Raw genomic sequence first — 23185 nt, 5'->3', positions numbered from 1 at the left:
TAGCAGAAAGTTACAGTCAGTAAAATAACAACCTACTGAAACAGTGGTATCAAAGCGGCATTTAAGAACGCACAGCTCGTCTTACCTTGACATAGATGGGGTATCGCAGCCGACGACCGAACCGAGTTCCACTGCTGTCAGTAAAACATGGGAAGGTACGGTCACAGTAAGCTCAGGAACACCAACACTGAATTATGCAGGATTAGATAAACGTTTCCTGGTTTAGCGAATTCCGGTTACTGCTGTTTAACGCTGATAAATATGAATATGGCGAAAACCACAGGAGTCCATTGACCCACCCTGACACGTTGAGAAACATTTGGATGACAGTTGATCTGTAAATTGTTTCTGACCAGATACATCTCTTCACCGTTGCAGTATCCACCTCCGAATGGGTTCTTCCATCAGAATAATATGCCATATCACAAGACCAGAATTGTATAGAATTGGTTCCGGGAAGATGAGAATGAATTCAGCCTCAGTCAGCAGGTCTTAATCCAACTGAGCATCTGTTGGATGAGGTGGAACGGGCACTTCTGAGCATTGATCCGCAACCATCCGTTTTCCACTACCGTGGGAAGAAACTGAGTCAACATGGACCAACGTCTCTGGCATACTTTCGACACCTCATTGAGCCTACGCCACGATGAATCGAGGCGATTCTGGGGGCTAAAGGGGAACCAGTTCGCTATTAGGTAGGAGTGGTGCAGCTCACTGAGAGCTTATGCGGAACGAATCTGATACCAGAATGCACCCCACAAGCAGGAACCACCATCAAAATCACCGCGCGCTTGATATAAACTGCTTAAAGAGATAGGCAGTGCGCTTTACAAGAAAAGTGACAGTTGACTGCACATCTCTGAAAAACATGTCATGCGTGTACGAGAGCTGTTTGACCGTATATTAGAGAGTGCACAGAGCTATGCATACTGAGTACATTTAAATTTATTAGGCCTCAAACCTATAGATTTAAGGGACTGAAAGTAGTAGTTAAGTAGTAGCATATGCAAAATTTTTGCAATGCTTCGGACTTGAAGTTAGATGATAAGGAACTTCTGATAACATAAGCTCATATGGTAATTGTTTTGTATTATGACAGTATTTAAGTAGAATTATTGAAGCCTGCTTTCCACCTCTTTCAAACTGAGGAAAATAAAAGCCTATTTCAATCCCGTTGTATGATAACGCTTTAAATAACAGCATCGAAACATCATTAACAGAATACAGCAGAATCCCTCATATACCGAATTTGATTTGTATGGGATTATTAACAGAGGATCCGTCATTTATTGGAAAGTGGAAGTATTAGTGCAGAGTAAGAAGGGCAGCGGGCCATTTTTTAATGGAATAGTCTACTTAGCGGTGTTCAAATTTAGTATCCGAAAAGTACTGTAAAAGGTGAGTTATGGTTGTCTGTGGAAAGGAAGGTATTTCTCCCTAAACACTAATCTACCAAAAACGTCAGCAAGGCCCCATATTTTATCACGCACAATAGGACGAGCGAGAAGCCATTATCTGGAATTATACTGGACAGCAGCCAAGGAGGCTACGCCTGAAATATCCTGCGAAATATATTTTACCAGCTCCTACCACATATATATCTCTCCCTCGCCCTATCTCGATTTCAGAACAAAGCAAAAATAAAACAAAATCTTCACACCTGAACACACGCTCACTTGTAACGTGTTCACACATCAGCCTTTTTTGTCAAGCAAGACATTGGCCCACTGGCCCACTTCCGCATTGCAGCAGACTATCTTAGTAAGTGCGCGATGGACCACACAGAGGCGCCCGGCTGGCTCTAAAGAGCGAACTAGCTACAATTGCTCTTTTAAACGAAGCTGGCTGTTACACGGGCGTCCTTTTCCTCCAGTCGGCCAGGGTAATAAAGAAAAACGGCCGTCGGGAGCACACCTGTCGCCACATGGCACATCTGAGAACGAGACTACGAGTCTTGTCAAAACTCGCTTCATCTCTGGGTTATGTGGAAGCGCGCACGGGGTATGCCAGGAACAATTCAAACACTCGATAGAAGGAATTAGGGCTGGGGCGTGGTAAGTTATCGTTTCGCAATGATGGCGCTAGAGCGGCGTCCGTGAGGATACCACACTACATAGGTAAGGCTATGTACTATATATACAACTATATATGTATGTACGCGTGCAATTAATTTTTATTAACTGTTTTCTGGCTTTTTCTCTGAGAGAGGGAATCTGTTCAATGATTTTTGTAGTAGTCTCTACCGCGACAGAAGCGGATAAATTCAAATGTGGATAAGGCAAGTACGCGTCTCCAGATTTTCGTAAAGGTCAGATAGACAGAAAGTTTGTGTCCCACGTGTGCTTGATTATTGGTAACAAAAATTTTACGTTTTAAAACCATTGCGCTGCATAGTATGAATAACATTTTAATATTAATCATAGAGTAAAAATATATTTAAATGGAACAAACAGAAATAATAAGATTTCCACTAAACGTATATTTGTTACTAATTATTACCGTTATACTACTTTATTCATCGGTTTTGAGAGTGCGTCAGAATTATATCGCCATTTCAATTTGTTTTCCCTTAGTAACAAAAAACATCTACTGTCATTTTCTAAGCTTAAAATAATTGTATGAAATTTAGAATGTACTTAATACCTTACAGTTTTCTTTTAATCATATACATTTCTTTTTATTTTATTAACAAGAAGCTATTTCATATTTTTGTGAAATTTAGACTGTGTTGTTAGCAAGAATAACAAATATATTTTGTTACTTTGAAATCACTGAGCGATTCGAAATTGAATTTCATCAGCATTAGTAATTAAATTAAAGCGAATTGATGCCAGGAAGCCAGCCTTATTTTTCATCATCCATTAAACGTTGCAGGAAGAAACAATATTTGCATATAAGGAAAAATTCTAGTTCATATACTGGCGTGTGTATGGGTGTGCAAAAAGGTAATAAATTTCGTTATGGGTACAAATGTGTTAACTTTTGTACATTTGCAAATTAAAATTACGCATTTATTAAATAGCTTGATTTAATCAAAGCTTTGAAAGGATTTAGGAAGCAAAATTTTAAAAATTAGGAAAAAACACGCAAATAACTTTTCTCTTTCTCGGATGACACAAATTAAAGAGATCAGATTTAAATTGATAAAATGTCCTTTTAGCCACAGAGTAATTAACAACTGGAAAAACTTTTGCTTTAATCGTGTGGATATGGAAAGTTTTACGTAAATCTCTACAAGAGTCACCTAGAGAAATCATCTGCAAGAAAAATCGAAACTAATTCTTGGAAGTATGTGGTGACTTCAAATATCGGAAGGAAAGTGCAAAAAATAAATAAAAAATAGCCAGACCTTAACAGTGATGTGTGGATAGGTTTTGTGCTTCACCTGAAGCAATTGATAAGCTTTTCTAGGACGGCTGCGCTATCTTTATCACATTAACTTCGATTTCCGTAAATAACTTTTCATGTTCTTGCGATGTCGCCAGAAGCATTGGTAACTCGTCGATATGACGAAGTATAAATAAACGGGGTGTCGGACGAAAACGAATAGCTACCAATGTCGGTTCATATACAATTATGCCGAATGGATGAGCGTAGAAATTAAACACACATACACAATCTGCTTCCAGATGAAGTCTGCTTTCCGCAAAGACAAACCTCCAATCAATATTCCCTTCTCGTTTTGCTGACCTTGAAGATTGGATATATAAACTGGTACTGTTTCTTGTTACCTGGCGACGAAAGCGTCAATAGAATGGTGTGCAAACAAAAGTAATGCAGAACTGTCTCGTTATTTAGTCATGGAAATGGAAAGTTTATTTTTGATACGATATTTCTTCATACATGGGTGACATTTTCAACAGCAGTCAGCTTAGAAAACCCTTTTGTTTCCGCCTCATAAGTAACGGAAACAGTTTCAACATTCCGAAGGCACTAGCAAATACGCTTTTTCTTTTTTATCGGCTGAAAACTGCACTTATTTCATTTGCTAACTAAATAGGAAGATAACCAAATATAACAGGAAATAAATTGTAAGCGGCATCCTGGTTTTGGTTTTCATATTAGCAATATCGCTTTATTCTGTAAATTATTTAACTTAAATCAACATTTTGTAACCATGCTCTTCCTTTTCAAATTCAAAGACAGTCATTGTCAATAATCAGAAGGTTTTCATGCTGGACATTGATAACTGAAGTCCTCCATGGTTGACTTGATCGACATGATACATCGTTCGTGTCCTGCGACTCGTTTAGTACTCTGGATTCGATTCCCTTCTGTGACTGAATGAAGTTCCTCAGTTAGCTGAGAAAATTATTTTTTCCTCCTGCACAACATGCAGATCCGCCAGAGAACATATATATGATTAAATGATACATGTCCCATATTAGGATTATCCCCTCGCATATGGGAGGAGGAGGTATAGCTCTCTAAAATTTTCTGGATTTTAGAGAAGTATACCTAGTAGTTGGGCAGTTTTGGAGAGGCAAGTTTCAATGAATGTTAAGCACTAGCAATTGAATTTATTAATTCTGTAAACATTTTATAATTAAATTTAACAAATACATTTAACAAATTAGTACTACTAAAAGATAGTGCTAATTTGTTAAATGTAGACAAACGGCAAACAATATCAGATACTTTCTCTGATAATGTTTTCATGTACTGTAATGTTCAGTTTTAAATGCATGTCTAGTACACCATCAGAGAAAATATCAATGAATGTGCTTTGGGGATAAACACTTCTCTGTGGAGGATAAAAAAAAATTAACCATTCTTCTTAAGAAATAATTATAACAAGTATATCTGCAATCTTTTTCAGTTTACATAACATTTTTATTTTAATAATGTACCGTTAAAAAATTCAATTAATTTACATGATGTTTTGATTTTAATAATGTACTGTGAAAAAATCCAATTAATATCGTTTTTTCCACCATAACAACTAGCATGCAGCTGTGTGATTAGTTATAATGGTCGCAGAAACTTCAGTTTTATGGAATTAAATCTATTGTTTGTGCACGTCCAGCGCAAAGATTAAGGCATAAGCTATGGCGGGGCCTCGCTATCCGAGAAAGGGGACAGGCTCTCCGTTTCCTTTTGAGAAGATAAAAATGTATAATTATATATTTTGGAGCCTCCTCACATGCTTTAACTTTAGGGCCTCATCATACCTAAATGTGGCCCTGTGCACGTCACTACGTCTGTCATTGGAAGAGATTAACTATACAAGCTTAATAATGATCTAATAAATGATTATATATATTATTTGAGTGAATCATGTTTTGAGTGAATATGGTTCACTCAAAATGCCGGGTATATAGAATAAAGGAGCTTTTCTCACCCGTCCAATTAGGAAACTAATTAGTCACCGACGAGATTTATTTTACTCCAACTTATATGAACCATACGAAAACAATCAAGAGAACTTAGGCAAATGAAGGCGAAGTTGACTGAAAATTCTGTATTTTTGCAGATGCACTATTCACTCCAATATCGAGTGTTTTTTCTAGGATCAAAACTAATAACCACAATAAGATTTAAATAAAGTGGCTAAGCTAGATTAGTTAGATTTCACGTTATTTCTATCTCTTTAGTAATAATATTTTTTTCTTTCTAAATAATTCTTAATAAGAGGAATTCGTTACGTTTTTCTTATTCCAAAGAAATATAATTAACAAAAATCTGATCCTATGAATATATTCCAAAGTAACCATTAATTTTCGGAATAATTCTTCGACAAGATAATCACGGCAAAAAAAAAAAAAAAAATGCTATAATTACGTAAACAATCTGAGGGACGATCTACTTTAATATTAAAAAAAAATTATACATAGAGTACACTGTTTAAAATTCGGCACCCTCGTGATTGAAAGGTGCCGGATTTCAGTGTTGTATACCTAGAGGATGAGCAGTTTTGAAGAGGAACATTTCAATTAATACTAAAGACTAACAAAAGAACGTATTTACATCTGTAAACGTTTATATTCGCTAAAAAATAGTACTACTGGTTAAAATGTAAATAACAGTTCAATTTATTAAATATGAAAAATTATAACAAACATAATTACAACTAATGTCAAAATATCAATTCATGTATTTCAGAGAAAAAAAAACCGTGTTTACCCTGTACACATGAAAGATGTTTTATTTTATATGAAAACATCTTTGACAAAAATCAAAACTGTTTAAATTTTTAAAATCGAACAGCTAAAACCGAAGTTATGAACGATGTAACGTTTGATGCTCACGCCCATTACTTTACCGAATCAACGTTAGTGACTGAGTTAGCTTCATTAGCGTAATTTAGGAAGTGACGTCATTTCCGTCTCCAATGTTCGTTACCAATCGGTTTTACAGTCCGAAATATTTAGTACGAACGATGTAGATAGGGACAAATTATTGTTGTTGGTTATGACGACAATAATTTGTCCCTATCTACTATCTAGCGAAACCACAGCCAAGGGAATGGGCTTGCTATATGTGTATGTATATATAATAAAAGATTCGGGTGTAAACAATGACATATTTCGCGAATTCTTAAGCTATTGCATGTAACGAAACTATGGGAAAATCTTAATGGATGTATATCGGTAACTTTTACAAACTTCAACGCATTACAGTACAACTATTATAAAATTAAACAAAATGTTTATAATATAAAACAAAACAATTATTGTTACAAAAAATGTTCCTAGTCCCTACAGCCGGGGATTGCCACATAATATATCAACGCCTTTGTGAAACACGCGTTGCGGGGTAGTAATTATTGCCGCTATATAAAAGTTAGAAAAGCAGTTCTCAGAAGTAAGACAAAGCTAATAAATATGATGAGCTGCACTGTAGTTTCTTGCAAAATCCATCGCTATTTTCTCAGTGATAAAAAACTACTAGTGACATGGCTCATCAAACTGCTTGTTTAACATTTTTTTAAGATTCTTATCCCAATATGAACACCCTGGACGACCAGAAGGAAATATCTACCATTTTGACTCCAGATTTTGACATGAGCACTTCGTCTTTCTTCCAAGTAATAAGTTACAAGCATATATCTCCAGGAAACGGCAAGCGTTGAACATCATACGATATAGAAGTCAACAGCCAACTGCAGTGAGTTGTGCAGTGAAAGTACCTTTACGGCTTCGCTCGGTATTGGTATTTGTGAAATACGGGTTCGTATTATTACAATGGTTACACGGGCGAACATTTATCACTTCCTTTCTAATGTCCATCCCCGCTGGATAAGAATGTCTGACTGTGATTAATAGTGACGACTAGTTTCGTTTTATTATTTTTTTCCCCAATAAAATAACTTACAGCTGACCTCTAGAAAAGAGGAAAGAAACACACTGGTTGTGCAGAATGTTTATATCAAGGCATGGTTCATGAGAAATAAAACGGACTTTTTTTTTCGCTTTTTAAAGCAAATCGATGAATACTTAGTTAAACGTGAGAGAGTGAAATGACATAAAAAAGACTTTTTGTATAATTAAGGGCAGACACTTAGAAGTACATCAGAACATAGTAATACTCCAACTCATTAGTATTAGAATTAGTATAGCCTTGTAACGAAAGGAGAAAGGAGAGAATTAGTATAGCCTTGTATGTTCTGTTAGTACGGATTGGGTGTGCTCATACCGTTATCAGGTCATGTTACCTCCAATGAATATCCTTTTGTCATGTCCAACAACTTCGCAACTTTTACCCAGATTGCGATGGATTCTTTTAAGACGACAACGCAACTATTGGCCGTGCAAAAATTGCATCTGAATGGTCCGAGGAACATTCCAAATATTTTCAACATATATCCTGGAATGCTATTTCTCCAGATCTGAATCCAATTACAAATGTCAAGGATTACGTTGGAAAGGGAAATTTGGCTTCGCTGTTCGCATCCGACTACGATACTGCACCCGAAAAATATCCTGATAGAAGAATAGATTAATAGAATAGATCCCCCATTATAAGACACTGATTTACTGGCCCACTCTATTTCTCTGTATAGCTGTTTCGGCAATTATTTGGCATACTGTCCGGTTTACCATGACTACAGTAGCTATTTAGTGATGTTAAATTATTTATTATAATTGGTTTTATTCATGATTTTAACGATGTCTATATTATTTTTAAAACTTTTTATCTAGAGTAATAAATGCAATAGCTTTGAATGACCATATTGCATTACACAATCTGTTCTATTCTGCATACTCTTCTGACCATATATAACGGTTCCAGAATTTAAACAGAAAATTTAATATTCAGAAAAGTAAAGTGGATATACATTAAGTGGCCAATTTATTAGGTACAACTACATAATGTCGAGTGGGTATTCTCCTTTGGTCGTCCGAACACTGAATTCTTCGTGACATGGACTTGACCAGTTGAACGTCTGCGTGGGTAGCACAATGGTATCGTCACCGTCCTCTCCACACTGGGTAGAAAAGGCCCGGGTTCGAATCCCGTCGATGACGCGAGCAACTTTAGTGGGCTTTTTTCACTCCGTGGCTCAGTTAGTCGGTCTCAGGCGTAGATAGCAAGGTTTTTTCTCTCAGAAACTGAGGTTTTTTTCGTCCAGCGAAACAGGCAAATCGACCAGAGAACACACGCAATTTACAGACACGAATACGGGTTAATGTAATCATTTACGGGTAACCCTAATATAGTAATTTGGTTTTTTTTTTTTTTGACCAGTTGAACACGGTCTAGGATGCCAGTTCGAGTTCAACTGCTTCCCAAAGTTGCTGGGAATTGGACAGTTGCGGATGTATACTCCAAAGAGTACGTTCCACCTCATCCCACAGATTCTCAACTGGATTGAGATCTGATTGCTTTCGAGACCATCTCATCAGGCTGAAGCTCCTGGAACCAGTTCTGTACAATTTCGACCTTTGACATGGTGCATCATTCTGTTAGAAGAACCCATTCGCAAAAAGATACATTGCAGTCATTAAGGGATGTCTGCAGTGTATTCGCTGGAAAACAAAACAAGAATTTCTGGTTGGAAATAATTTCTATATATAAACTGCAGTATCCAAATTGGACACTTTGACTTAATCAATAGTATCAAGGGGACCAATGTACCACAAAAACATTCCTGACAATATACAATGCCACAATTAGGCTGAATTATTGACAACTAGCAGGATGGGTACAAGAACTCATACTGTTTTCGCCATATTCCGGTCACCGTGAGCTAGCAAGAATAAGGATTCGTCAGTTCAGATGGATACATCGAAGCCACGAAGGGATGCACCTCGGTGGAAATAATTTCACAAGTTCCTGTGCCATTCAAATGTTTCACTAGTATCAAATTTCCAAATGGGCACCATGACACAGCCATTACTAACATGCACTATTGGCAACCTACAAGGTAGGTCCATGAATTCATACTGTTTTCGTCATATTCTGGCTCTAACATAATTGTTTTACCAATCCTATACTGTCCAGTATTTGTGTTCCAGAGTGAGTTCACTGTAAGTGTATCTTTTTTGTTGTTGGCAGGAATGGAAGCAGACTCGGTTATGAGTTGTGATATCCCATCGGTGAAAGGGTACGAAGAGCTGCCCGTTTTGAAATGTCTCTTTGATTTCCCCTGTTGTAACAGGTTGTCATTTGACTAACTTTAGCCTTTCTGTTACTCTGCACTCTGCCCAAGTCTTGTCAGCCTCTGTTGGCTTCTTGCATCGACGAGCTGTTTCTAACCACAGGATTACAGTTGGCTGTAAGTTATTTGGTTATTAGAACAATATCAATATACTCTATACACAGCTATCGTGAAAACTACATCAATGTTGCAGTTTCCGAAAAAACTAATACCGGTGCGTCTTGCGGCGACTACTGCTACGTTCAGTCAATTAAACCTTTCGCCCTTTCCATTTTCGAACTGCATTGCACACATCGGCATCCCTACATATCTACTTTCAATAAAAACAATAGTGCACAGTCCTTCAACAATATTAGTGGACAAACAAATGTAAAAAAAAAAAAAAAAAAATCAAATTATTATTTTAGGGTTGCCCGTAATTAAATACATTAACCCGTATTTGTGTCTGTAAATTGCGTATGTTCTATGGTCGATTTGCCTGTTTTGCTGGACGAAAAAACCGCAGTTACTGGGGAGAAAAACCTTGCTATCTACGCCTGAGACCGACTAACTCAGCCACGGAGTGAAAAAAGCCCATTAAAGTTTCTCGCGTCATCGACGGGATTCGAACCCAGGCCTTTTCCACCCGGTGTGGGGAGGACGGTGACGATACCACTGTGCTACCCGCGCAGACAAACAAATGTAAAGGACAAGTAAATGGAAAAATGGTCTGCCTAAGACCACAGTGGCATTTACTTTAGAATCATTAAACTTCTGTTTCTAACTCTAGTACCACAACCTCTAAACGAAAGAATCCGCTCCCCAGCGCTGTTCCCTAGTGGTTCCCGGAGCTGTAACACCTACGGAGAGAGGTAAACAGTAAAAGGAAAGCTTTCAAAAAAGCAAGGAGATCATGGCCGCAGCCAGAGGTGGACATCTTGAGACAACAATAAAGATTAGCCAGGAACACCTATACGGCTCTAATCTGCCAAAGGAAAAGGCCATCTTGAGAGCACTTAGTGGCCTCGACTGGGAATTCCGACCCTTCGGGGATGGTATATAAAGTTACCATCAATAAACTCCCCATGGGCGAGGTTCTGACAACCACTCTCACCAGAAGCCACAATAACTATTACTGTGGAGCAATTAATAATATACTCAATACCATTTTCCAGCCACCAATCTCCGACCTCACGCCAATACAAGCACAACTGTGTGCCTCCAGTGATTGCTACACCACGCAGGAAACTAAAGAACCCTTCAGCCGGGAGGAATTTCATCAAGAAGTATCGAAACTCAAAAACAGGCAATGCCCAGGTCCCGAGATTGTCAGGAGGGTGGCGTACTACAATGCACATTTACTGCTCAACCTTTTCAACCACTGTCTGGCAAAAGGACTCTTTCAACTTGATTGGAAGACAGCTAATCTTCGGCTTCTTCTCAAGAATTCCAATAAACCTCCACAACAGCCAACATCTTGTAGGCCAATCGCTCTTCTAACTGTTCTCAGCTAACTCTTCAAGAGACTCAATTTCTTCAGTATTGACAAGTATTATAGAAAAGCAAACCTACAGGCCAACAACCAGTACGGATTCCGTCCGGAGCTCTCGACAGTAGACGCATTAAATAACCTGATAACATCTTCTCAATCCACAACTGAAAAATACTTTCTTGTAATCGCAGTCGACTTCGCAGGCTCAGGCAAGCACAGATTCCTCAAAATCTCTACTCATGCATTAAAAGCTATGTGACAGACCTATCAGTGTAGAGACTACCTACTGATCAGAAAGATCTATACAGGATGCCCGCAGGGCTCGGTCCTAGGACCTACTTTCTGGAACATGGTCCTGGGCGAGTTCCTAAAACAATATCTCAGGCATGCTAAGTCCCAGGCCCATACAGACGATTTAATCCTTTCCGTGCCCGCCGGCTGAAGGGCCCAGCTTGAAATTTCTGCTAACCGAGCGCTCCGGCTCCTCCAGGAGTGGGCCACTCAGCACAACCTGACAATGTCGGCTGAGAAAACCTCCAGCAACATCCTGAAAGGGCACCTAAGCCTGGCCAGACCACCGCAGATTAAGATCAATGCCATAGCCATCAAGCACTGCACCCAGCTTAAGCACTTCGGTGTAATCCTGGATTCACATCTACAGTATATCCAAAAGAAGATAAGAAATCACACAGCATTGGTAGCAAGGGTCACCCGCAAGGACTGGGGTTTAAATCGATACCCTAGCCCTATTTTCCAAAGCAGTATTTATTCCAGCCATCTCATATGCTGCAGGGGACTGGTATCACCGGGAAACTATCGTCACAAATCAGAAGACATTAGCTACCATTCAAAACGCAATACTACTTACCATCAACAGAGCCTGTTGAAAGGTGAGCACTCCTGCTCTCCAAGTCCTCGCTTGAGTGCTCCCTCTAGATCTTGAAATAATTAGATGTGGCATGTTATATCATCTATCCAAAGGAATCTCCACCATCACCGCTGGATTCACCACCAACCCAGCAACCAATCACAAGACAGAGAAAAGGCGCCATCTTGCACACCTGCAGCAGGTCTGGCAGAACAGACAGATGACATCCAATAAGGGAGCAATTACAAAGAAATTCATCGCAGAAGTAATGTTCGCGATCCCAAAAGCCCCAAACTGGTTTCTCCCCTGGCCTGTGCATAACGTACCTCCTTACAGGCCATGGGCTGATACAAGAAAAATTGACGTCCCTGGGCATCAAAGATGATTCACGCTGCCACTGTGGTGCTGACGAATCTTGGCACCACATAATCTTTGACTGTACTGACTACGAATACTTGAGATCTATTTTGACCACAAAGATTACTAAATAATAGCCAAGGGACCAAGAACATATACTAATTCATACCCACGACAATTATAAATACTTCACCACTTTTGCACCGGACATCTTCAACAGACGAAGATCAGTAAGGAGCCTATTAAACCACCACGAACAATAACTTGAGACAGATTCTGGGTACCTCTCCCCAGTAGCACCGACCACCAACCTTATTGAAGCTCAACTAAACTGAGATTCACTTATTGCATCCAAGTCCCATTGGGCCAATATCTGCAACTAATTCCGCAGGCAAGATCAATCAATCGGACTGTGACATTACCGGATTTGGACTTTGAAACCACAAGACCTGATTACCCCTTACACGGGAAACAAGACACAGGTTGACACCTAAAACCAATATCTGAGTTGAGAAGCGACAATTTGAATTATGACATCAATCGATTTGGACTTTGGAAACCTCGAGGATTTCTCTTGGGGGAAACTCCCTTCAAGGGAAATCGTCAACTCACCACGACAGAGACCATTAGCTTCTTGATGATCTACGCTGGGTTCTCTTACCCAGCGTACGTTTACCCCTAAGCTCTGGACCCCACTAGCCTGATGGATTGATTACCATTATTTATTTGAGGATGCCTCTATCTACATTCCCAAAACTTCTGACTCCTGACATTTGATATACATCGTTGAGCCTTATCCATCGTCCAGTTGAGCCTTATCCTTCTATACATTAAAATAATTTTCCTCCTAGTGATATTTATTCAGCCAACGGGAGAAGAGAGATGCGGGTTACGTGGTAATACGTACCAAATAATAAAAAAAAAAACGTAACAGAAGCTTATTTTACTATGGTGAAACAAGCTTCTGTTTTAGCGTGGTCATGCCAGATGCATGCCCACGATCGTGCATGATTTCCATATGTAACGTATTTATGTATTCATAGCTGAGGATGAGACACACACAGTGTCGAAAACTTCTGTATTTTATTTTATTTTATCAAAAGAAGGAAGCGAGCGCAGCGAGAAGAGGGCAAAGTCCCCTAGTTATTAATAAAAATAATTATTATTATTATTTTTTTGTATTTATTTATATTTATATATATATTTTTTTAAAATTATTTAATTTAACTTGGTCTTCACCCAGGAAGCTCAGGCGACCCTGGCACAGACTACACAGAGAATAATAGGCAACCTGGCTACCTCCTGGTGGTGTGCATAGGAAACGTGGGGTCCCAATACGGTATTTCTTCACAGCGTACATACGGCGCAGATATGGAACACCACAGATGGCGTCTGACCCTAACACTATGCTACATCACCACCATACTGCATACTTCATTATAATGTTAATAAGCCAGTTGGAAAGCCTTTCCCCAACAAATTAACAATGCTTGCACTCCAGGCAAAACCGAAGAACTTGGACAGCTCTCTGGCTGCGATCAACTGAATTTCATCTAGTAAGAAATTATCGCAGACTGCAATGCGTCTAAGAAGAAAAAGCTGTATCATAAAAAATCCGTCCTTTAGTGGACGAATTCTCTCTCGCTTCCACGTGCTAAGGGCCACTCTGCCAGGCGTGAATATCAGAGAAGGAGCGCCATTTGTCAGTTCAGTAAGGTCAACAGGCTGAACGAAAACCAGAGATCTTAAGTCATTACACCTCCTTAATCTACAATCGGGAAAGAGAATCCTGGAGGCATCTAGTCGAAATAGAAATTTCGATCCGTACCAGAAAAATCTGGATCCGGCCTAGTGCAAAAAACTAAGCAACATAAAATCAAGATGCAAGAAAAACATTATTTCGTCTTCCACAAGACGGTGTCATTGATACCATTACCTGGGAAGCAATTACACACACTGGCTAAAAAAAAAATACGAACCTTTATTCAGGAATCGGGCAATCTTTGTTTCGAATAACAGCAACTCTGTGGTGTGGCATGGATTCTATAAGGTGTTTTAGTGCAGTTTGGTAACTATTCTTCTTGCAAAATATCGCGTAGCTGGGACAAAGTTGAAGGAAGAGGACATTGTTGTTTCCAAATACAAAGGGTACTAGGAAAGTTTTGCAATATGACACAACAATGAATCACAGGAAGCTGCTTGTTGCTGCATGTTGAGACATGTTCATACGTGTATAGTAGCCGCCGCGCCAAGTCGATGGGCTCAGTTATTCATTAGTAGTGAGAGTGTAAAGTGCTTGCGATGGCATCGTGGTCATGAAATGAGATAAGGACAGTTTTGCGGTATAATTTCGTGCATGGTTTAACCATAGACCAGTGCTTAGAAGAAATGACTCTTGCACTAGATGATGATTGTCCACATCGTACAACGATATTCAGGTGGTATAGAGAATTCCATAGGGGAAATTTCACTCTGGAGGATTCTGAGAGGCCGGGAAGGCCACGAACGTCAGTTGCGGAGGAAAACGTTACTGCTGTGAGGAAAATGCTTGACGAAAATAGGCGAGTGACCTACCAACAGATAGAGGATACTTTGGGCCTAAATGCACCAGCAATTCGTTCGATTCTGCAAGATCATTTGCACGTGAAGAAACTTTGTTCTCTCTGGGTGCCGCATCAACTGACTGAAGAGCAGATGACACGACGTGTGACTTGGTGCCGGGAGATGTTAAAAAAGTTTGATAAGGGACAATCTCGGTATGTGAACAACATCGTGACAGGTGACGAGACTTGGCTGTACTATTACGATCTGCCGACCAAGGCTCAAAACAAAGTTTGGGTCTTTGATGATGACGACACACCCGTAATTGTCAGAAAATCCCGATCTGTAAAGAAGAAAATGATAGCTGTATTTTTCAAATCGAGTGGAATTGTGGAACGTGTCGTTTTGGACACGCAGAAGACGGTCACAGCTAAGTGGTATACTGAACAATGCCTGCCTAAAGTCATTGGATCTATGAAGAACCTGCGGCCAAAGTCAAGAATGGACACCTGGTACCTCCATCACGATACTGCTCCAGCTCACCGTGCCAAAGCCTGCACCGAATATTTGACCACGACAGGACTGAAACTTCTCGAGCACCCTCCCTAAAGTCCAGACCTTGCTCCCTGCGACTTTGCACTGTTCCCGCATGTGAAAATGAAGCTAAAAGGGAGGCGGTTTTCCAGTGATGAGGACCTTCTACGGGCTTGGGACAACGAGTGTGCTTTACTCCCTAGTGAAACTTGGCAGAACTGGTTTAAAGATTGGTTTCGGAGGACGGAGAGGTGTATTGAATGTAGAGGAAATTACTTTGAAAAAATTAAATAAACAAAGCTGTATTGCAAAACTTTCCTAGTACCCTTTGTACCTTTCTCCAACGTACCTCACACATTCTCGATAGGATTAAGATTTTCCTCCTTGTTTCCTGGCCCCCACAGATGAATGTCTGGGGGCCAGGAAACATGGATTACTCATCCCTGCATGCGCAATGGCGCACAATATATTACACAACACACCTGACTGACTTGGCTAACTAGAGCATCTTCTCAGTGACACCACCCACGGTGGATACGTTGGAAATTCCCGGGGCCGCCTAGACATCGCCAGAGCACAATACAATACCAAATCCCTACGTATCTTCCCACCTGCTTTATATCACATGGAAGGAACACGTGATGGTATTATTGAAGGAGCGCTCTATTTCGTGAAAAGGATTTATGTGCCTAATAAAGTGCTACTTGATTAGGCACACAAACAGCGTATACTTTTCAGACTCGGGAAGATTTATTTTACGCTTTACAATAAATCCCGCGAGCCTCTATAAATCTTGCGAGCTATCTGACGGAAATATACTCTTCTGATATTAACAGAATTATAACGATTGAGTAATATTTATTCCAGATGGAAACAGTTCTGCAAAACACAAAAGTATATATTCATTAAAGAACGTCTAACATCATTTCGGAAAGCATTCATGTGCGGATAAGCTGGCATACTTCTTGCGTGACAAACAGTACTTCCCGATGTTCGGTCAAGCTTGAATCGCATTAGAAATATCATCACGTCACATATTTTGGTAGTGACTAACAATCATAGAACACAGACTTAAAGTCAGTGATCTTTGAATTAATTCTAGTTAATTATTGGAATATATTCTAATACTTAAGTAGAATTACTGTCGCCGTGTTCGCACTTTACTTTCACTTCTGTATGCTGCGTTTTTTTTTAGGAAATACATAATAGGGAGAGTTGTTCCGAGCTCAAAATTAGGTCTTTAATGGATGCCGGCTGGGTAATGTTCATCTTCTGACGTTCGGTTTGCAACCCACGCTATAGTTTTTACTGAAAGAAATTAGTAGTAGGCTAGTATCGTGGATGGCTAGGCAGATACACTTCCCTGGAAATTGTGTCGGAGCTGCTCAATGATCGGTCCATTTTATCTGCTATAGTTATTTTCAGATGCACTGTTCTTCTGATATGGCAGACATGCAAACACATAGGCCAATCAACCGGTGTCCATTCTCTGTTTATTTCTATTATACGGGAGAACCATGTTTCTTATTCCTTTCCAGGAATTTTATTCACCTTTAGTTTTTCTTTCTTCTGCTATCTATATCAATGAGTTTCTTCTGGTTTCTCAACCTTCAACCAATTCCTACTGCTAGAACAGCATAGGCTTGCACAGCCTTCCAAGCAAAAAAAAAAAAAAAAATTCGCCTTCATTTATTTTCATTTCTTTTGGTTTCTGTGTCAAGAAGTTTCTTCCTGCTTCCCAACCAATCCATGTTACTAAACTAACATACGATTTCATCAACTTTCACAGTGATCATCTTCATTTCTTCTTTTCTTTGCTGGTAATTTTTTCCTGGTTTCTCAATCCTCAATCAGTTCATGCTATTGAAACAACATTGGCTTCGACAGCCTTAAATAAAAAAAATTGGCAAGCTTCATTTTATCTTCTCTTCTTTTTCTGTCAGTTAATAAACTTCTGTCGTCTTCCCAACTCTGTCAACCAAATCGCGTTGCATGAATGGCGTAGGCTCCAACAGCCCAAAGAAAGAAAGAACTAAGTGAACTTCAATAACTTTGCTTTCCTGTAGTTTTCCTATTAATAAGTTTCTTCTAGCTTTTCTTCTGAATTCTCGACCTGCTAGAACAGCACATAATCCGTCAGCCTGTGCCATCCGGGAAGACAGTCACCATGAAGGGGTGACTGTCTTTACCATACCTGATCAGCCACAATGGGTAGGTAGTTTTAATGTGAGGGCTCCAACAGATTCCCAGAATTCCAGGAAAACATCCCCCATACCAAAACACTGCCGCCACCTACCTCTTTCTGTTGGACCAGGACATCGGGGTGATTCCTCTCCGCAGTTTCTCGCCGTACCTCCCCACCTACTGTCCACACAAAATTGCAATAAAAGTGATTCATAGGAAAAGGTAACTTTTTTTCAGTCGTCAATGGTCCAATGGCGCCGTTCAGATGCAAACTTTAGGCGTTGTTGGCGATGTGTGGATCTAAGCATAAGTACCATGGACCGGGCGCTTACTCCGGCAGCCTATACAGAGGAAAGTTCGTTGGATCGCGATCTTGGACCGCTGGTCGTCCCCTGGTAAGGTCCATGGTCAGCTGTTCCACCATTTTCCTTTTTATCTTTTATCGACTAGCACATGGTCCCTCCCCTCGCAGTCTACGTTCATCACGACCATCAATGGGACGTGGACGCCCGCCACTATCCATCCATTCTTGGAAAACCCAACTACCGCACTCTACGAACAGCCCGCGAATTTTGCGGGCTGTTTGTAGTTCGGGTTTCCATAATACTACCACCGTTCAACCAGAAGCCGACATTCCATTTTCCATTTATTTGTACACACAATTCTTTACAGATTATATACAAAAACTTACAGAGAAGATATATATACATTTTATATACATTAGAATTCACATTATACATATAAAAAAAAAATAAAAAATAAATAAATAAAAATATATATATATATACTGTATTATATACGAACACGTGTGTATGTGTTTTACCTGTATCAAGGGTGGCTCCTAGGCCTTAGCCCATCTCCACCTTGCACGTCTGTGTTGGTGCAGAAACTCTGCAAAGCTTTTTATCGCTTGTGTACGTCCACCTTGCCACCAGGGAGCAGCCAACACCTATGCAGCCGCTGCCTGCCCTCATGCGCCGACCGGGCTAGCCGAGTGGGTAAAGTACCTGCCCGGCAACCCAAAGGTCTCGGGTTCGATTCCAGCCTCGGGCTTGGATCAAAGTACTGCAAAAACCTTGGGAGGTGCAATATGGCCACAGAAGCCGATGCGCCAACAACTACCAAATCAATGCCCCCATGTACAAGCAGCCTGCCTGGGTCTACTATTACCTTTAGTGCCTTGGGCACAAATCCCGCACCCACCGGAGATAGTGCAATACCGGTGGGTGCCAGCAATCCCGTCTCCAGGTTGCCCAAACCTGGAAACCAGCAAAAAAAAAAAAAAAAAATCCAAGCCTCTGCAGATACAAGCTAGTTTGGAAACTCCAATAAACTTAGCGAAGTAAATATTTACATTTGTTCAAAAGATAATAGAGTTTTAACTCTAAATCCTAGCAATACAATTCAATTTACATATCTTACAAATCATCCTATTTATATTTAATGGAATAGAAACATATATATTAACTTCTCAGCTATCAGATTTATATTCGATTTTGGATTTGAGTTCTTAGTTGAAGTCTTTTCTTAAAGACCGATTCTGCAAAGGTCTGGAAAGTCTCAAAGTTTGTTTTGTTCTCAACTAGTATTTTCACATTGTCCTCAGCTAGACCTGGAACCTGATTAAGTAGCAATACTCGATGGTCTGTATATTGCGGACAAAACAGTAAGGCATGGATCCAGTCTTCCATTTGACCACAGGTGCAAAAAAGGATCCGGCTCCAAACCTCTGTCGAATAGTTTGGCCCTCAGAGATCCATGGCCTGTTAATAAATACGTCGTAAACAAGCTTGGTGCAAACCACGAAACAGAAGGTTGAGTACAAGCAAACTCAACATTTTCAATATACTTCTTTGTGACTTCACCGTGCACAGACTCATTCCATCTACTTTGCCAAATACTAACCATTTCACTCCATAATCTTTTCCGTTCTGTCTTTAAGTTACTAACTGGGTCGGTTGTAATTCCCATAATAGATACCTGCAGTCCTTTCTTATGTTTATAAATCATGCCACGGTATAAGATAAATAAATCTACAGGCAGTTCTCCTCCAAGGATTTAGAGGGCATTGTTTGATACTGTACGAGGGGCATTGTTTAGTGCCAGAAGCATTGTTCTTTGAATTGATAGTAGCTTATTTTTAATTTTCACCTTAACGATGTTCTGATGCCAAATAGCTGCTCCGTACGATACTATAGGCAGAAATATTGCTTTATAATATAGTTTCATGGTCTTTTTATTCAAACCCCAGTCTCTTTTGGAGATTTTTATGACCGAAGCAGTAAACTTTCTAATTTTTTCCTTCAGTTTGGTGACATGAGGGAGAAAGGTTAATTTATCATCGAGAATTATGCCAAGATATTTGTTTTGAGGAACATAAGGTATCTGTAAACCATTCAGTTGAATTCTTGGTGGTCTTCCATAATTAAAGTGGTTTTTAAATGTCATGAAATTTGTTTTACTCGGAGATATCTTGAGCTTGTTGATGTCAGCCCATGCCACCAAGTCATCTAAGATGGGTTGAATTTTGTCCTCTAATACCTTACGTGACCTTCCTTCTATGGCAATAACGAGATCATCGGCGTAGGCCACCTTTAGAGAATCCTCGTGTGTTTTCGTGAGCTACTGATCTAGTACGGCGTTCCAGAGGAGAGGCCCCAACACAGACCCCTGGGGGCATCCTCTCGAAACCTGGGCCTTGTAAGACAGATGCTTTGCCTTGACCATGATGTATCTCTCATTAAAGTATGATCTCAGTACCCTGTACACATAATTATCACATTTAGCCAGCCTTAAAGAAGCCGACAATCATCCCTTTTTCGAACCTTGTCGATGTACTTCGTATGGACCACATGCCACGAACCTCCAATATTACATTTACTGGTTCTCAACGCGAGACGTGTGCTACCAGGCAGGGAAGAACAGCTGGCTGATAAAACACTGGGGTACTCATGTTTTGACTGGTCAATGTATAGTAACTGTGATTTTCGGCTTTTTTTCAAACTATTCAGTTTTTTATTTTATATAAAAAATTTTGTTTTAATTTAATATTATGTATTACACCACTTACTTCGCCTTAACTGAGAATTTGAAATACTTTGCTAAAGTAAAATATACGCGACAATTAAACAAGAATCAGTTTTTATTTGTTTTCAAGTGTATACAGGATGGGATTTGTAAAGGTTAGTCCTGAAATAAGCTCATAAATCGGCCTAGCTTTAAAATAAAATTTAATTCCAGCCTGAAATTCAAACTATTCCTGTCGAGATTCAGCTAAATACATTTGTTGCGTTAAATTTAAATCACAAACCCATTCAAAGGATTATGTTCGATAATTAATTAATAATTTTTTCCCCAAATTCCACTTCCTTTTAAAGTAATTCGAGACCTGCCTCCAACGATGCATGTAATGTGTATGCGTAAGTCCCAAAAGATTGCGAACTTTCCCAAAGTAACCTAAAAATGATCTCATCAATCACAACACTGGTCATTTTTATCGCTATTTCTCTCCACAGATCGAATATTTCATGTGTAAAATGTACTAAATTCTACCAAATGGATCTCATTTGTCAAAAAGGCAACGATGAAATAAATTTCTATACTGCTCTTTCCCAAGTTAGAGGAAGAAAAAATAGTTTCCGAAAAGGAACTTGCGCGAAGTTACGGCTCAAGGCATCACCAGAGTCGATTAAAGAATCCACCATTCCTGTAGCGTGTGACTTAATTCAATTCCTCACTTTTGGACACAAATGGATAATTTAAATTTTATAAGGCAGAACTTGCGCAGAAAATCGATATACGAAACTGGCAGTTGTTGCTGAGGAAATGGGCATTTCGCAAAAAATAAAATTAAATGCTTGTGAGATTATTTCAACAACAAAATTAGCCTCGACAGTATTATTTTTATTACGGAAAGCATTTAAAAATATCACATACAAGATTTAGATTTCGATGTAATACGACTAAATCTACTTCACTTTTCTTTTCTTCACTGTTTTCTGGTTGCTGCAGCCAAGATGCTCCGATTAATAGTGCGTGAATCAATTCATTTATGAAAGCTGTGATGCATTAAGCTTCAGCTATTGTAATGCAATTTGTATGGGAGATCATCCATGAAACCGTTTTCTGCTTATTTAATTGAATTTTTGCATTACGCTGTTCGCTTTAGATTTATAATAATTAGAATGATGTGATATTTTTTTAACTTAAGCTGTGGCTAAACGTTTTGCGACTGGCACTGCACCAAATAATTTACTGTTCATTATTAAGGTTTAGCGACGGATACTAATCTGAAGTGGAATTCAATTCCACTATTTGGACTAAGCTTTCTTATCAAAAATATCCCGGAATAATGCGATTAGTATGGACAGTATTATACACTACAAGTAAGATATTACGGAGGAATAAAATTCTTTTCAAGAAAAAAAAAATCGAGCAAATTCTAAATGGGGTATTTCTTAAAATGCTGTGTTAAAGAACTATTATATGTTGAGAACATGTTAACAGAGGTGACTTTTAGGTAGGTATGGGTTTCAATTGTGTTTCAACATATTTGTGTATTTTGATAGGAATGAATTTCCATTTTCAGCTGAATGAATTTCCATTTTAACGCATAAAAAAAAGGGAACTGGAAAAAACTACTGCCAAAACAATAGATGTCAAAGCAGCAGTTCACTGAAGAAAATATTTTATGAGAGCATGTATGGGCCTCCGTATCCGAGTGGTCAGGGGCGGGAGTGAAGTAGCACACGCTCTTTGAGTAGACCGTGGTTCAGGCTCCTGAAAACAGTCGATCTACCAACTCGCACTGGACTAGCGTGGAAGATTATGGTCGATTTCCATCAACATGAATCGTTGAGGAGGCTTCCATCCTGCAGTGGATTGAAAATGGCTGCAGCTTACCTTATGGAACTTACCCTCTTAGAATTCGATGGACACCTATAATACTTATTACAATTTATTGAGAAATAATGCGACCACATTTTGGTAACTGATATCGATTACTGACACACCTTTACCACGTTTTCTGTACTGGAAGCATGGCTATTTTTCCTAGTGGCTTCTTGCGCTTTCCACTGGATATTTCCTACAAAGTTAACGAATACATTTCTCATACCAGCACTAGTTCACAGTTGTTGAATATAATGTATGAAAAACCACATGGATGTGCATTAATGCTGCAACTTTGAAAATAATAGCGCAAAAATAATTTATGCATTGGAGGGATTTGACAGTGGAAGAAGAAGAAAAGGATTATACGTTGTGATCAAAACAGACATGAAGTTCTAAGGGCAACGCAGAGGAAGAAGACAGTTGTGAGAGAGAATGAGAAGCTATAATTCCACAATATAAGGAAATTGTGAGACCGCACTTGGAGCACAATTATTGAGTATGGAGGTATATCTAAAATAGCGCTACTTGAAAATGTCCAAAGGCACCCGATGAGATTGGCAAAAAAAAAAAAAATAATAATAATAAATAAATAAGGATACGCGTTAGGGTCGAGATTTTGAAAGCGTAAGATTGGTATTAGTAGCGGAAAATAATGCAAGAAAGCAAGCTTATATAGCATCAGCGAAAAAAAAAAAAAAGGAAGAAAGAAAAAAAAAAAACTTCCCATTATCACCTA

At 39.2% G+C, this 23185-nt stretch overlaps 1 protein-coding gene across 1 annotated transcript in view; it reads left to right on the top strand.

Annotated features, from left to right (window-relative positions):
* Window positions 1-2005: 2005 nt before the first annotated feature.
* Window positions 2006-23185, top strand: part of LOC150075240 (synaptic vesicle glycoprotein 2C-like) — a 212684-nt gene continuing 191504 nt past the window's right edge. Inside the window, exon 1 of the mRNA XM_090388690.1 lies at window positions 2006-2117. The gene's annotated coding sequence lies outside the window, so the exon portion shown is untranslated. The remainder of the gene's footprint in view (window positions 2118-23185) is intronic.

The sequence above is a fragment of the Mastigoproctus giganteus genome, chromosome 14 (assembly GCF_048544385.1).
Source record: "Mastigoproctus giganteus isolate SK-2022 chromosome 14, ASM4854438v1, whole genome shotgun sequence".
Classification (NCBI taxonomy): Eukaryota; Metazoa; Arthropoda; class Arachnida; order Uropygi; family Thelyphonidae; genus Mastigoproctus; species Mastigoproctus giganteus.
Note: the sequence above shows the minus strand (reverse complement) of the source record. Positions and strands in the feature narration are given on the sequence as shown.